This window comes from Pristiophorus japonicus, chromosome 18 (genome assembly GCF_044704955.1).
Source record: "Pristiophorus japonicus isolate sPriJap1 chromosome 18, sPriJap1.hap1, whole genome shotgun sequence".
In the NCBI taxonomy this organism is placed as follows: Eukaryota; Metazoa; Chordata; class Chondrichthyes; family Pristiophoridae; genus Pristiophorus; species Pristiophorus japonicus.
Genome location: NC_091994.1, coordinates 61588022 through 61601825, shown reverse-complemented (window position 1 = coordinate 61601825; position 13804 = coordinate 61588022).

The window sequence follows — 13804 nt, the reverse complement described above, 5'->3', positions numbered from 1 at the left end:
TCTTATGCAACCACACAGTGACTACACAGTGAGTACATCTATAGTCTGCACATACAACATCACTCTCCACCAAGTCCTTTGTGCCAATTACCTTTGCACTATGTGCTCTTGCTTAGCTCTCACCAGACTAAAGTGTCAATAGCCCTTGCACCTTGGCTGTGCTTTGGCTTGGCTCTCTCCTTGTTAATCCCCAAGTCCTTTTGCCACAATGTTGGGTAGTGGTTACCAGATTGGAAGGGTCGATGATGCAGTGGAGGTTCCAGTGGGTTCTGGGTGTGATCCATGTGTGTGTCCATGGCTACATACATCCATTTACCCCCTCCCCCCCACACCCCCCTGACAGCGAGATCATGCAGCTGGCCCGTTACATTAACATACAGGATCAGATACAGTGCAAGTACAAAGAAAGGCAGAAAAAAAAAAGGTTTTACAGTTTGTATTGTGACACCTCGGTTCAGTGACTTACATTCACTACATTTTCCAGTCGTGCGCCAGGATTGGGTAGATTACATTCATGGTTTAGTCATGGTCAGTACTGAGGTAGCAGTACAGGTATGCGAGGACACAGGTTCCAGAGCAACCGGACGAGGTCCAAGTCGTCTGATGGCGGCACTGCACCCCCTGCTAGCAGGGTGGGCTGGGTTCACTCCCCTAGCCAGGACTCAGGGCCTTTGCCATTGCCTAGTGGTGAGCAGAGCCACAGAAATGTGTGGCCTGCCTGTCCTCCTTTCAGGGCTGCAGAGTCTTCTGCCTGCTCTCTAATAGTGTTGGAAACCTGGCTGTTCCAGGTCCCGTTTGGGAAACTCATTGGTTCTGACCTTTCGCTCCCGGACATGGCTGAGGTAGCGACTGGGTCTGGGGGCTGCGCCGTCTCCACCCAAGTGGTGGGCAATGGCAGCCGACTGCGCGTGTTGGCGCCATTTTCATTTCCGGGACCGTGGCGAATAGTGCTAACGGGTGCCTGCAGCGTGGGATAGACCTGGGGCAGGGTATCAGGATATCAGTGCCTTCACCTTCTGAGGTCGCTCGCTTGCTACTTTTGGGGACACTCTATTCCCGGCAATTCGCAACAACATTTTGTTCACAATCTTAATCGGTTTGTTATATTGATTGCCCATGCATACAATGTCTCTTTAAGTTCAGTTGGTTGCAGGTCTCCTTTAAGAGAACCCTGCTGGCTTTACCCCAATCAAATGCTTTGTTAGACATCACGTGTTGATCCCTCAGCGTTGCAGCTCGTGATATTGCCGCGGTCTATTTTCTTTCAGCCACGCTGCACCTTGCTGCAGCAGGGACGCCATCTTGCCTCTGTCCACGAGGTCGACTGCCTTGATCCTTCTCTCCCGTGATTCTGCCACAAAAGCTGAAAGAGTGCCTGTGAATTCGATCTTCCTCCCCAGGAGTCCTGCCACTAGAGCTGGGAAGGTACTTTTAGGTTGTTCCGGTCGGATCATTGCCACGCAGTCGTGATGGACGGTCTGTACCTCAGGTGCTGCACTGGTCTGTTCTCTGGTGCCTGGCCCAAGCCAAGGTGAGGTTTTGCTCTGCCTCTGAGCACGAGGTACATCGATTGCTGGAGTGAAGAGATCTTCCCATTTCCACTGGATCTTCCCCATCCACCTTCTTCCGAGTAGCGTTGGACCATCACCTGCATCAATCCACAGAGATAACTTGTGCACCATGCCATTATGGATTACACTTACATCCGCACTACCAAGGACTGGGATCGACTCCTTGGTGTAGGTGCACAACTTTTCCTGTACTGGAACCAGCTCGGGTCGTTTTTCGTTCCATAGCCTCTCGAAGGCATCCTGGCTCATCACTGACTGGCTCGCTCCCGTGTCCACTTCCATGAAGACTGGAACGCTGTTTATCTCGAGTTCCATCTTCACTGACGGACAATCGGTGGTGCAGGTATACACTCCATACACTTCTTCTTGGGGCTGAGCTGCCTCTCTGGCCAAATCATCATGCTCGCCGTTGGATTCAAAGTCATCTACTGACTCCTCTGCGAGGCGGTGAGTTGTATTTCTTTTACACATACGCAGGAGGTGGTCCTTCGTGTTACAGGCTTTGCATACGTACTCAGCAAACCGACACTGGTGAGCCCTGTGGTTTCCTCCGCAACGCCAGCCTGTGCTACTCAATTAGCACCCCTCGGCGGACTCTGAGTTCTGGAATCCTGAGCTCTGTGCTCTCTGCTTTGAGCAGAGCCATGTTCTACAGTCTTGCCTGTGAAAGGCACCATTCTGTGTACAGTACTTGCTGGGTTTGAGTCCACAGGATGAATGATTTGCTTGGTGCTGCAGGTTGAGGTCATGAATGCCTGAATGATGCTGATGGCCTTCTGCAGTTTGTCTATGGTGTCGGCAGATAATAACTTGTGAAGGAGGCCCTCGTGGCCAATTCCTATAATGAAGATGTCTCGCAATGCTTTGTTGAGGTGTGTGCCAAAATCACATGGTGTCGATAGTCTCCTGAGGTCGGCAGCATATTTTGCAATATCCTGGCCCTCAGGTCTGCGGTGAGTGTAGAATCTGTGCCTGGCCGTGAGGATGCTCTCTTTTGGTTTAACTTGGTCGCGAATTAGTTCAGTCAGCTCATTGTATGTCTTATCCTTGGCCTTCGTGGGTGTCAGCAAATCCCTGATGAGGCGGTAAACCTCCGGCCCACAACTGGTCAGCAGTATAGCTTTGCGCTTCTCTGTCAATGTGTCCGTCTCCCTTGCCAGGTTGTTTGCCATGAAATATTGCTCAAGTCTTTCCGTGAAGGCATCCCAATCATCACCCTCTGTGAAGTCTTTTAGTGTGCCAAAGGTAGCCATGATTGCGTGAAAGTCCTTATTCTCATCGCCAGTTGTTATGTCTGTAATGTACTTATGGATGACTCCACGAGGCAATGTGTTGTACTCAAACTATAATGACCTTGGTCCTTTATTTCAAACTCCAGAGTGAGGCACAAGCTTGGTGTGCAGCCTTTTATACTGGGCCATGCCACCAGGGCAGGAAACCCCCGGTCTCCATCAGTTACACCCTCTAGTGATGCACACAGTGTAAACCTTATTGACATTACATCAGGTCAACAAGTCTCCATCTTATGCAACCACACAGTGACTACACAATGAGTACATCCATAGTCTGCACATACAACATCACCCCCCTCCCCCCAATGAGTGGAAACATCCTCTCTGCATCTACCTTGTCGAGCCCCTTCAGTATTTTATATGTTCCAATAAGATCACCTCTCATTCTTTGAAACTCCAATGAATATAGTCTCAACCTGCTCATCGCTCAGGAGGGCAGAATTAGAGGTGCGCAGATAGCTCGGGGGGTTGTGGGGCTGGAGGAGATTACAGAGATAGGGAGGGGTGAAGCCATGGAGGGAGTTGAAAATAAGGATGAGAATTTTGAAATCGAGGTGTTGCTTAACCGGAAGCCAATGTAGGTCAGCGAACAAAGGGGTGGTGAGTGATCGTGACTTGGTGTGAGTTAGGACACGGGCAGCCGAGTGTTGGATCCCCTTTAGCTTAGGTAGGGTAGAATGAGGGAGGCCAGCCAGGAGTGCGTTGGAATAGTCAAGTCTTGAGATAACACAAGCATGGATGAGGGCTTCAGCGCTGGATGAGCTGAGGCAAGGGCGGAGACGGGCGGTATTACGGAGGTGGAAATAAGCGGTCTTAGCTATGCTGTGGATATGTGATCGAACGCTCATTTCAGGGTCAAATATGACATAGAGGTTGCGAACAGTCTGGTTCAGCCTCAGACAGAAGTTGGGGCGAGGGATGGAGTCAGAGGCTTTGGAACGGAATTTGTGTTGGGGACTGAAAACAATGGCTTCGGCCTTCTCAATAGTCAATTGGAGAAAATTTCTGTTCATCCAGCACTAGATGTTGGACAAGCAGTCTGACAATTCAGAGAACATGGAGAGGTCGAGAGACCTATCAAGAAAGACTAGATCAACTGGGCTTCTATTAACTGGAGTTCAGAAGAATGAGAGGGGACCTCATAGAAACGTTTAAAATTCTGACGGGTTTAGACAGGTTAGATGCAGGAAGAATGTTCCCAATGTTGGGGAAGTCCAGAACCAGGGGTCACAGTCTAAGGATAAGGGGTAAGCCATTTAGGACCGAGATGAGGAGAAACTTCTTCACCCAGAGAGTGGTGAACCTGTGGAATTCTCTACCACAGAAAGTAGTTGAGGCCAATTCACTAAATATATTCAAAAGGGAGTTAGATGAAGTCCTTACTACTCGGGGGATCAAGGGGTATGGCGAGAAAGCAGGAAGGGGGTACTGAAGTTTCATGTTCAGCCATGAACTCATTGAATGGCGGTGCAGGCTAGAAGGGCTGAATGGCCTGCTCCTGCACGTATTTTCTATGTTTCTATGTTTCTAAGTGATAGTGAGGTAGAGCTTGGATTTATCAGCATACATGTGGAAACGGATGCAGTGTTTTTGGATGATATCGCCAAGGGGGGAGCATGTGGCTGCGAAATAGGAGGGGACCAAGAATCGATCCTTGGGGGCCACCAGAGGTTACTATGCTGGGGCGTGAAGAGAACCCATTGCAGGTGATTCTCTGGCTACAATTAGATAGGTAAGAATGGAACCAGGTGAGTGCAGTCCCACCCAGCTGGATGATGGTGGAGAGGCGCTTGAGAAGGATAGAGTGGTCAACTGTATCAAAGGCAGCAGCCAAGTCAAGAAGGATTTTATCACAGTCACAATGGATGTCACTTGTGACTTTGATGAGAGCCATTTCAGTACTGTGGCAGGCTTGGAAACTGGATTGGAGGAATTCAAACATGGAATTGTGGAAAGATGGGCATGGATTTGGGAGGCGACTTTGGAGAGGAAAGAGAGGTTGGAGATGCGACGCTAGTTTCCAGGGTCGGAGGGATTGAGGGTTGGTTTTTTGAGGAGGGGTGATGACGGCAGATTTGAGGGAGAGGAGAACCGTTAACAATGGAACCAGAAAATTCAGGTCTGCTCTTGAGCAGCTCATTATCCTTTGGCTGCTGCAGCATGACTGATGGAAGGCTGCTGACTTTCAGTGGGGGACAGTGCAAATGACCTTGCTGGATGACTTTGAAGAGCTGGTGGCTGGGAGTGTGAAATTGAGTGACTGATTTTCTTTTTCTTGTTCTTCACTCTCCTCTCCCTCTTCTTGGTCAACCACTGGCTGGGCATGCTGGATTTCCTCGGTATCTGAAATGAGGAATGCACGAGGGTTAGGTTGTGGTGCGGGGGTGGGATGGGGTAAAGCAAGAGGTACATGTTTACACTATGTGCAGCTTGTAAATCAGAAGAGATTGTGGGGTGAGGGGGAACTAGGATGTGAGAAGGAGATTGGTGTATGAGGATACCGGCACCTTGTATTCTTTCAGCCCCACCGTTGGCCAAGGGCTCAGTCTTGACTCTGCCAAGAATGGCCTGTGAGGCGAAGCTAGACATGTGAGGTGTGCCTCGTGTTTGGTAGAGATTGTTGGTAGATGAGTGATATGAGTAATTGGGGGTGGTGGCCATGCACTGAGCAGTGTGTGAGGCTCGTGGTAGGAGACAACTTTTAAAGATGCATTCACTGAGTGGTCGGAGGTCATGAAACTGTTTTGGGCACTGGAGCCAGGTAGTGGGGGGGCAACACTGTTGGCAGTGATGGCCTTGGTGATGTGGTCCCACATTCTTCTTTCTGGAAGGCCTCTTGGCCCCTGTGGGTAGAGGGCCAATCTTGCAGTTTTGATCCCCTGCACAAAGCTGGAGTGCTGTGTGCGAGACCCTGGGTGCCCTTTCCCTGGCTTGCTGAACCATTTGTGTTAGTGCTGAAGCACTTTTAGCACTTTTTACGTGCAGAAGGTAGTTCAGCTTTAAGAGCTGCAGACTGCCTTGAAAGGGAAGAGGCTAGCTTTTAGTACAACCAGCCACTCTCCAGCAATATGAACTTGGGCCCGCTGCTGAGCGCACAGACTGTCAGCAGTGTGTCCGTCGCTGGGTTGTGCACTCCAATCATGTTAATTAGCAGCAACACCAAATTAACGTGATGTCTACGCTTTCTGAACGGGCGCGGGCATATCTCGTATCGTGGTGTCTGCGCATGTTTTTTTCGCTATTGAATTTCCTGTCCTAGGTGGTTTAAATTAAGAGGTAGCAAACTGCAACTGGGATATCACTTGTGGTGCTGGTATTGAACGATGATTCTGAAATGACAAAGTATATAAAGTTATTGTGATTTACTGTTTAATATTAATGTTTTTAGTTTATGAGCAGTGGGCACTTGGGTCATTTAAACACATATTGGAAAATGCAGAGTAACGGTAATGAAAACTTTAGGGCCAAGATTCAGAATGCATGCTCCTGTTAGCCTCACCTGCTGGAATTTGGCGGAATGGGCATGATCCATCCTTTAGGATTTCCTGTTAGGAACCTGCTTGCAATTTTCTGATATGCTCCTGGCTCAAAATTGGCCCTCTGGTGTGTAAAGCGCTTTTTGGAGTTAAGTAGCTGATAAAAGTGCTCAAAGTCCCTCAAAATGAGGCAAGTTAATCATTCTTTGTACATTACAATAAGTTAGGTGAGAACTGGAATAGCGTGTAAATGCCAAATGAGCTTTCGAGCAGCACAATAGTAATGTTTTACAAAAACAACATAATGGAGAGATTTCTTTTACTTCAGGGTGACCCAGGCAGTCCTTTGAATTGTTTTGGTAGTGACGGCAGGTGGTATGTCAATGGCGTGGGAAGCTTCATGGGACCCTTTAAGTGCCACACGGCGAGGAAGCCCAGTGTCTACACTCGAGTGTCAGCCTTCAACAGTTGGATCAATGATGTAAGTCACACTTTTAAATACCAAGTCGGAAAGTGTCGTGTTGCATTATTTATCTTGTTGCTTTAAATCAAATGTGCATTAAAATGAGCTGGTCCCAACATGTGATTAAATAATGATGTGGTAGCCTATAACATACCAGCTTGGAATTTTCATTTGATAACACACTAGTGGTATCAAGATAACTCACTAGTGATATAGAGATACCTTACAAGTGATAGAGAAACCTCACTCGTGATGTAAAGATATCTCACTAGGAACATAGAGATACCACACTAGTGACAGAGAGATACCTCACTAGTGATAGCGAAATACCTCTCGCGTGATACAGGGATACCTCACTAGTGAGATAGAGATTATAGTATCATAGAATCATAGAAATTTACAGCTTGGTTGGAGGCCATTTTGGCCCATCATGTCCGCGCCGGCCAGCAAAGAGCTATCCAGCCTAATTGCACTTTCCAGCTCTTGGTCCGTTGCCCTGTAGGTTACGGCACTTTAAGTGCATATCCAAGTACCCCTTAAATGTGGTGAAGGTTTCTGCCTCTACCACCCTTTCAGGGAGTGAGTTCAGACCCCCATCACCTTCTGGATGAAGAAATTTTCCCTCAAATCACCTCTAAACCTCCTTCCAATTATTTTAAATCTATGCCCTGTGGTTTTTGAACCCTCTGCTAAAAGAAGTACGTCCTTCCTATCCACTCTATCTAGGTCCCTCATAATTTTATACACCTCAAAAAGGTCTCCTGTCAGCCTCCTCTGTTCCAACGAAAACAAACGCAGCCTATCCAATCTTTCCTCACAGCTAAAATTCTCAAGTCCAGGAAAAATCCTCATTCAGTCTCCTCTGTACCCTCTCTAGTGTAATCACATCTTTCCTGTAATGTGGTGACCAGAACTGCACGAAGTAGTCTAGCTGTGGCCTAACTAGTGTTTTATATAGTTCAAGCAAATGGAATTCAACGCAGAGAAGTGTGAGGTAATGCATTTGGGGAGGGCTAACAAGGCAAGGGAATACACATTAAATGGTACGACACTGAAAAGTGTAAAGGAACAAAGAGATTTTGGAGTGCATATCCACAGATCCCTGAAGGTATTCTATGCCTTGGCTAATAAAGGAAATGGAAGTATGTCTTATTAACCACCTTATCTACCTGTCCTGCTATCTTCAGGGATCTGTGGATATGCACTCCAAAATCTCTTTGTTCCTTTACACTTTTCAGTGTCGTACCATTTAATGTGTATTCCCTTGCCTTGTTAGCCCTCCCCAAATGCATTACCTCACACTTCTCTGGGTTGAATTCTATTTACCACTGTTCTGCCCACCTGACCAGTTCATTGATATCTTCTTGCAGTCTACAGCTTTCTTCTTCATTATCAATCACACAGCCGATTTTAGTATCATCAGCAAACTTCGTAATCATAACCCCTACATTCAAGCCTGAATCATTGATTATATACCACAAAAAGCAAGGTACCCAGTACTGAGCCCTGTAGAACCCCACTGGAAACATCCTTCCAGTCACAAAAATACCCATCAACTATTACTCTTTTCTTCCTGCCTCTGAGCCAACTTGCCACTTTGCCCTGGATCTCATGGCTTTCATGACCAGTCTGCCATGTGGGACCTTATCAAAAGCTTTACTAAAATCCATATACACTACATCATACTCACTGCCCTCATCAACCCTCCTTGTTACCTCCTCAAAAAACCAAATCAAGTTAGTCAGACATGACATACCTTAACAAGTCCATGCTGGCTGTCCTTGATTAATTCATGTCTTTCTAAATGAAGATTTACCCTGTCCATCAGGATTTTTTCCAGTAATCTTCCCACCTCTGAGGTTAGACTAACTGAGTTACTCGGTTTATCCCATTCTCCCTTTTTAAACAAATATACCATGTTAGCAGTCTGCCAGTCCTCTGGCATCACACCTGTAGCCAGAGAGAATTGGAAAATGATGGTCAGGGCCTCTGCTATTTCCTCTTTTGTTTCTCTTAACATGCTGGGTTATGTTTCATCCGCGCATGGGAATTTATCCACTTTCAAAGCTGCTAAATCTCTTAATACTTGCTCTCTCACAATGTTTATTTCATCTAATATTTCACACTCCTCCTCCCTGAAAGAAATGTCTGCACTGCCCCTTCCTTTGTGAAAACAGACACAATGTATCCATTACCAACCATACCCACTTCTTCCCCTCCACATACAGATTACCTTTAAGATCTTTAAGAAATAATGGAGGCTTGTAAAACAGAAATGGCAATAATCATGAACGATTTTAACCTTCATATTGATTGGACAAAGCAAATTGACCAGGGTAGCTTTGAGGAAGAGGACATAAAGTGTATCCGGGATAGTTTCCTTGAACGGTATGTTCCGGAACCAACCAGGGAGCAGGCTATCTTAGATATGGTACTGTGTAATGAGACAGGATTAATAAACGATCTATTAAAGGATCCTCTAGGAATGAGTAACCATAACATGGTTGAATTTCAAATTCAGTTGGAGGGTGAAAAAATTGGATCTCAAACTAGTGTCCTAAGCTTAAATAAAGGCGACAACAAAGGTATGAAGGCAGAGTTGACTAAAGTGGACTAGATTAAAGTGTGGGATGGTTGATGAGCAGTGGTAAACATTTAAGGAGACATTTCATAACTCTCAACAAAAATATATTCCAATGAAAAGGAAAGACCACAAGAGAACGGATAGCCATCCGTGGCTCACTAAGGAAATAAAGGATGGTATCAAATTGAAAACAAGGGCATATCAAGTGGCCAAAACTAGTGAGAGGCAAGAAGATTGGGAAACTTTTAAAAGCCAGCAAAGAACGACTAAAAAATAATAAAGAGGGGGAAGATTGATTATGAAAGTAAACTAGTACAAAAAATAAAAACAGATAGTAAGAGTTTCTACGGGTACATAAAAAGCAAAAGAGTGGCTAAAGTTGGTCCCTTGGACGATGAAACTGGGGAATTAATAACGGGGAACAGGGAAATGGCAGACTTTGAACAAATATTTTGAATCGGTCTTCATGGTAGAAGACACTAAAAACATCTCAAAAGTGGATAATCAAGGGGCTATAGGGAGGGAGGAACTAAAAACAATCACTATCACTAAAGAAGTAGTACTCGGTAAAATAATGGGACTAAAGGTAGACAAGTCCCCTGGACCTGATGGCTTGCATCCTAGGGTATTAAAAGAAGTGGCTGCTGAGATGGTGAATGCATTGGGGTAGGAAATCTAATTGTGAGGTGGGCACAAAATGTCTGCAAAGGGATAAATCCTGCTACAACTGTACAGGATATTGGTGAGGCCACACCTGGAGTACTGTGTGCAGATTCGGTTTCTGTATTTAAGGAAGGATATACTTTCATCGGAGGCTTTTTAGAGAAGGTTCACTAGGTTGATTCTGGAGATGAGGGGTTGACTAATGAAGATAGGTTGAGTAGGTTGGGCCTATACACATTGGAGATCAGAAGGATGAGAGGTGATCTTATAAAAACATATAAGAAATTGAGGGGACTCGACAAGATGGATGCAGAGAGGATATTTCCACTCATGGGGAAACTAGAACTAGAGGGCATAGTCTCAGAATAAGGGGCCGCCCAATTAAAACTGAGATGTGGAGGAATTTCTTCTCTCAGAGAATTGTAAACCTGTGGAATTCTCTGCCCCAGAGAGCTGTGGAGGCTGGGTCATTGAATATATTTAAGGCGGATATAGATAGATCTTTGAGTGATAAGGGAATAAAGGGCTATGGGGAGTTGGCGGGGAAGTGGAGCTGAGTCCATGATCAGATCAGCCATGATCTTATTAAATGGCGGAGCAGGCTCTAGGGGCCAGGTGGCCTACTCCTGCTCCTAGTTCTTATGTCTCTAAAATGCCCTACTCTTTCTTTAGTTATCCTCTTGCTCATAAGAACATAAGAACGTAAGAAATAGGAGCAGAAGTAGAACATTTGGCCTTTCGAGCCTGCTCCACCATTCAATAAGATCATGGCTGATCTGATCATAGACTCAGCTCCACTTCCCTGCCCACTCCCCATAACTCCCTTATCGCTCAAGAATCTGTCTATTACCGCCTTAAATATAATCAATGACCCAGCTCTCTGGGGCAGAGATTTCCACAGATTTACAACCCTCTGAGAGAAGAAATTTCTCCTCATATCAGTTTTAAATGGGCGGCCCGTTATATAAGAGTATGTCCCCTAGTTTTAGTTAGCCCCCATGAAGTGAAAATATCCTCTCTGCATCCACCTTGTCGAGCCCCCTCATTATCATAAGTTTGAATAAGATCACCTCTCATTCTTCTGAACTCCGATGTGTATAGGCCCAATCTACTCAACCTATCCTCATAAGTCAACCCCCTCATCTCCAGAATCAACCTAGTGAACCTTCTTTGAACAGCCTCCAATGCAAGTATATCCTTCCTTAAATAGGGAGACCAAAACTGTACGCAGTACTCCAGGTGTGGCCTCACCAATACCCTGTTCAGTTGTAGCAGGACTTCCCTGCTTTTATACTCTATCCCCCTTGCAATAAAGGCCAACATTCCATTTGCCTTCCTGATCACTTGCTGTACCTGCATATTATCTTTTTGTGTTTTGTGCACAAGAACCCCCAGGTCCCTCTGTACTGTAGCACTTTGCAACTTTTCTCCATTTAAATTATAATTTGCTTTTCTATTATTTCTGCCAAAGTGGATAACCTCACATTTTCCCACATTAGACTCCATCTGCCAAATTTGTGCCCAGTCACTCAGTCTGTCTATATCCCTTTGCAGATTTTTTGTGTCCTCCTCACAATTTGCTTTCCCACCCATCTTTGTATCATCAGCAAACTTGGCTACATTACACTCGGTCCCTTCATCCAAGTCATTAATATAGATTGTAAATAGTTGAGGACCCAGCACTGATCCTGGCGGCACTCCACGCATCACTGTTTGCCAACCGGAAAATGTCTCATTGAACTCACTCTCTAATGCTTCTAATATATTTATAAAACATCTTTGGGTTTTCATTGATTTTACTTGCCAACATTTTTTCATGCTCTCTTTGCTTTCCTAATTTCTTTTTTAATTTCAGCCTTGCACTTTGTATACTCCTCTAGGGTTTCTGCGTTATTGAGCCCTCGGTATCTGTCATAAGCCTCCCTTTTTTTCTTTATCCTACCCTGTATGCCCCATGAAATCTAGGAAGCTCTAGATTTGTTAGTCTCACCCTTTTTCATTAAGGGAACATACTTGCTCTGAACGCTCGCGATCTCCTCCTTGAATGCCTCCCACTGCCCTGACACTGATTTACCTTCAAGTAGCTTTTTCCACTATGGCTAAATCACCTCCAAGCTAAGCAAAATTGGCTATGCCCCAATTGAGAACTTTTATTCCGATCTCTCTTTGTCCTTTTCCATAACTACCCTAAATCTAATTCAATTGTGATCACTAGCAAAATGCTCTCCCACTGATACCCCTTCCACCTGCCCAGCTTCATTCCCGGGGCCCCTCCCTTGTTGGGCTTGCTACATACGGGCTAATAAAGTTCTCCTGAATGCAGTTTAGGAATTCCGCACCCTCTATACCTTTCACACTAATTTTATTTCAGTTAATATTAGGGTGGTTGAAATCCCCGACTATTACTGCCCTATAGTTTTTGCACTTCTCAGAAATGTGCCTACATATTTGCTCCTCTATCTCCCTCTGACTGTTTGAGGGCCTGTAGTACACTCCCAGCAGTGTGATCACCCCTTTTTTGTTCTTCAGTTCGACCCATATAGCCTAATTTGATGATCCTTCTAATATATCATCCCTCTTCACAGCTGTAATTGTTTCTTTAATTAATATTGCAACCCCCTCCTTCTTACCCCTCTCTCTATCCCATCTGATAACCCTGTAACCAGGAATGTTGAGCTGTCATACCTGTCCTTCTTTCAGCCATGTGTCAGTAATAGCTATAATATCATACTGCCAAGTGTCTATTTGTGTTCTCAGCTCATCTGCCTTATTCCCTAGACTCCATGCATTGAAGTATATACCATTTAGCATGGACAAACTTCCTTGTTGTCTATTTTCTCGCCCTTGTTTCATCTATCTTCCAAATTCATTTTCTACTTAGTCCCTGTTAAAACAATTACTCTCTCTCACCCTGGCCGTTCCCCCTGGTACAGCCTGATCTTCACTCCCTTAAGTTCAAGGGATGCAGACTTGAACGGATATTGGACAACTGATTTAGCCACTCACCGCCAGATCTGGCTGAACCACATAAAGCACTATCATTCTGGAATGGAAAGATAAATCCCGACATCTTTCTCCAGTTTCTCTCCGATGATCTTTCTGAGCTCATGCTGTCCATGAGACCAACTTTCTGCTCCCTTGACCCTATTCCCACCAAACCGCTGACCACCCAACTCCCTTTTCTGGCTCCCATGTTATCTGACATTGTTAACGGTTCTCACTCCTTGGGTACTGTCCCTCTCTCCCTCAAATCTGCCATCATCAACCCTCTCTTCAAAAAAACAATCCTTGACCCGTCCGTCCTTGTAAACTACCGCCACATCTGCAACCTCCCTTTCCTCTCTGCCTAAACCTCTCCACCTCTCTGCCTCTCTTTCCTCACTCAAGGCGCTCCTTAAAACAAACCTCTTTGACCAAGCTTTTAGTCACCTGCACTAATTTCTACTTATGCGGCTCAGTGTCAAATTTTTTATTTCATTATACTCCTGTGAAGTACCTTAGGACATTTCACTACATTGAAGCTGTTATTTAAATAGAAGTTGTTGTTGTTGTTGTATAGAGATACCTCACTAGTGATAGAGATTACTCACTACGGATATAGAGATACATGACTCATGATAGAAAGAGACCTCGCTAGTGGAATGATAGAATCATAGAATCATAGAAATTTACATCATGGAAGGAGGCCATTTCGGCCCATCGTGTCCGCGCCAACCGACCAAGAGCTATCCAGCCTAATCCCACTTTCCAGCTAT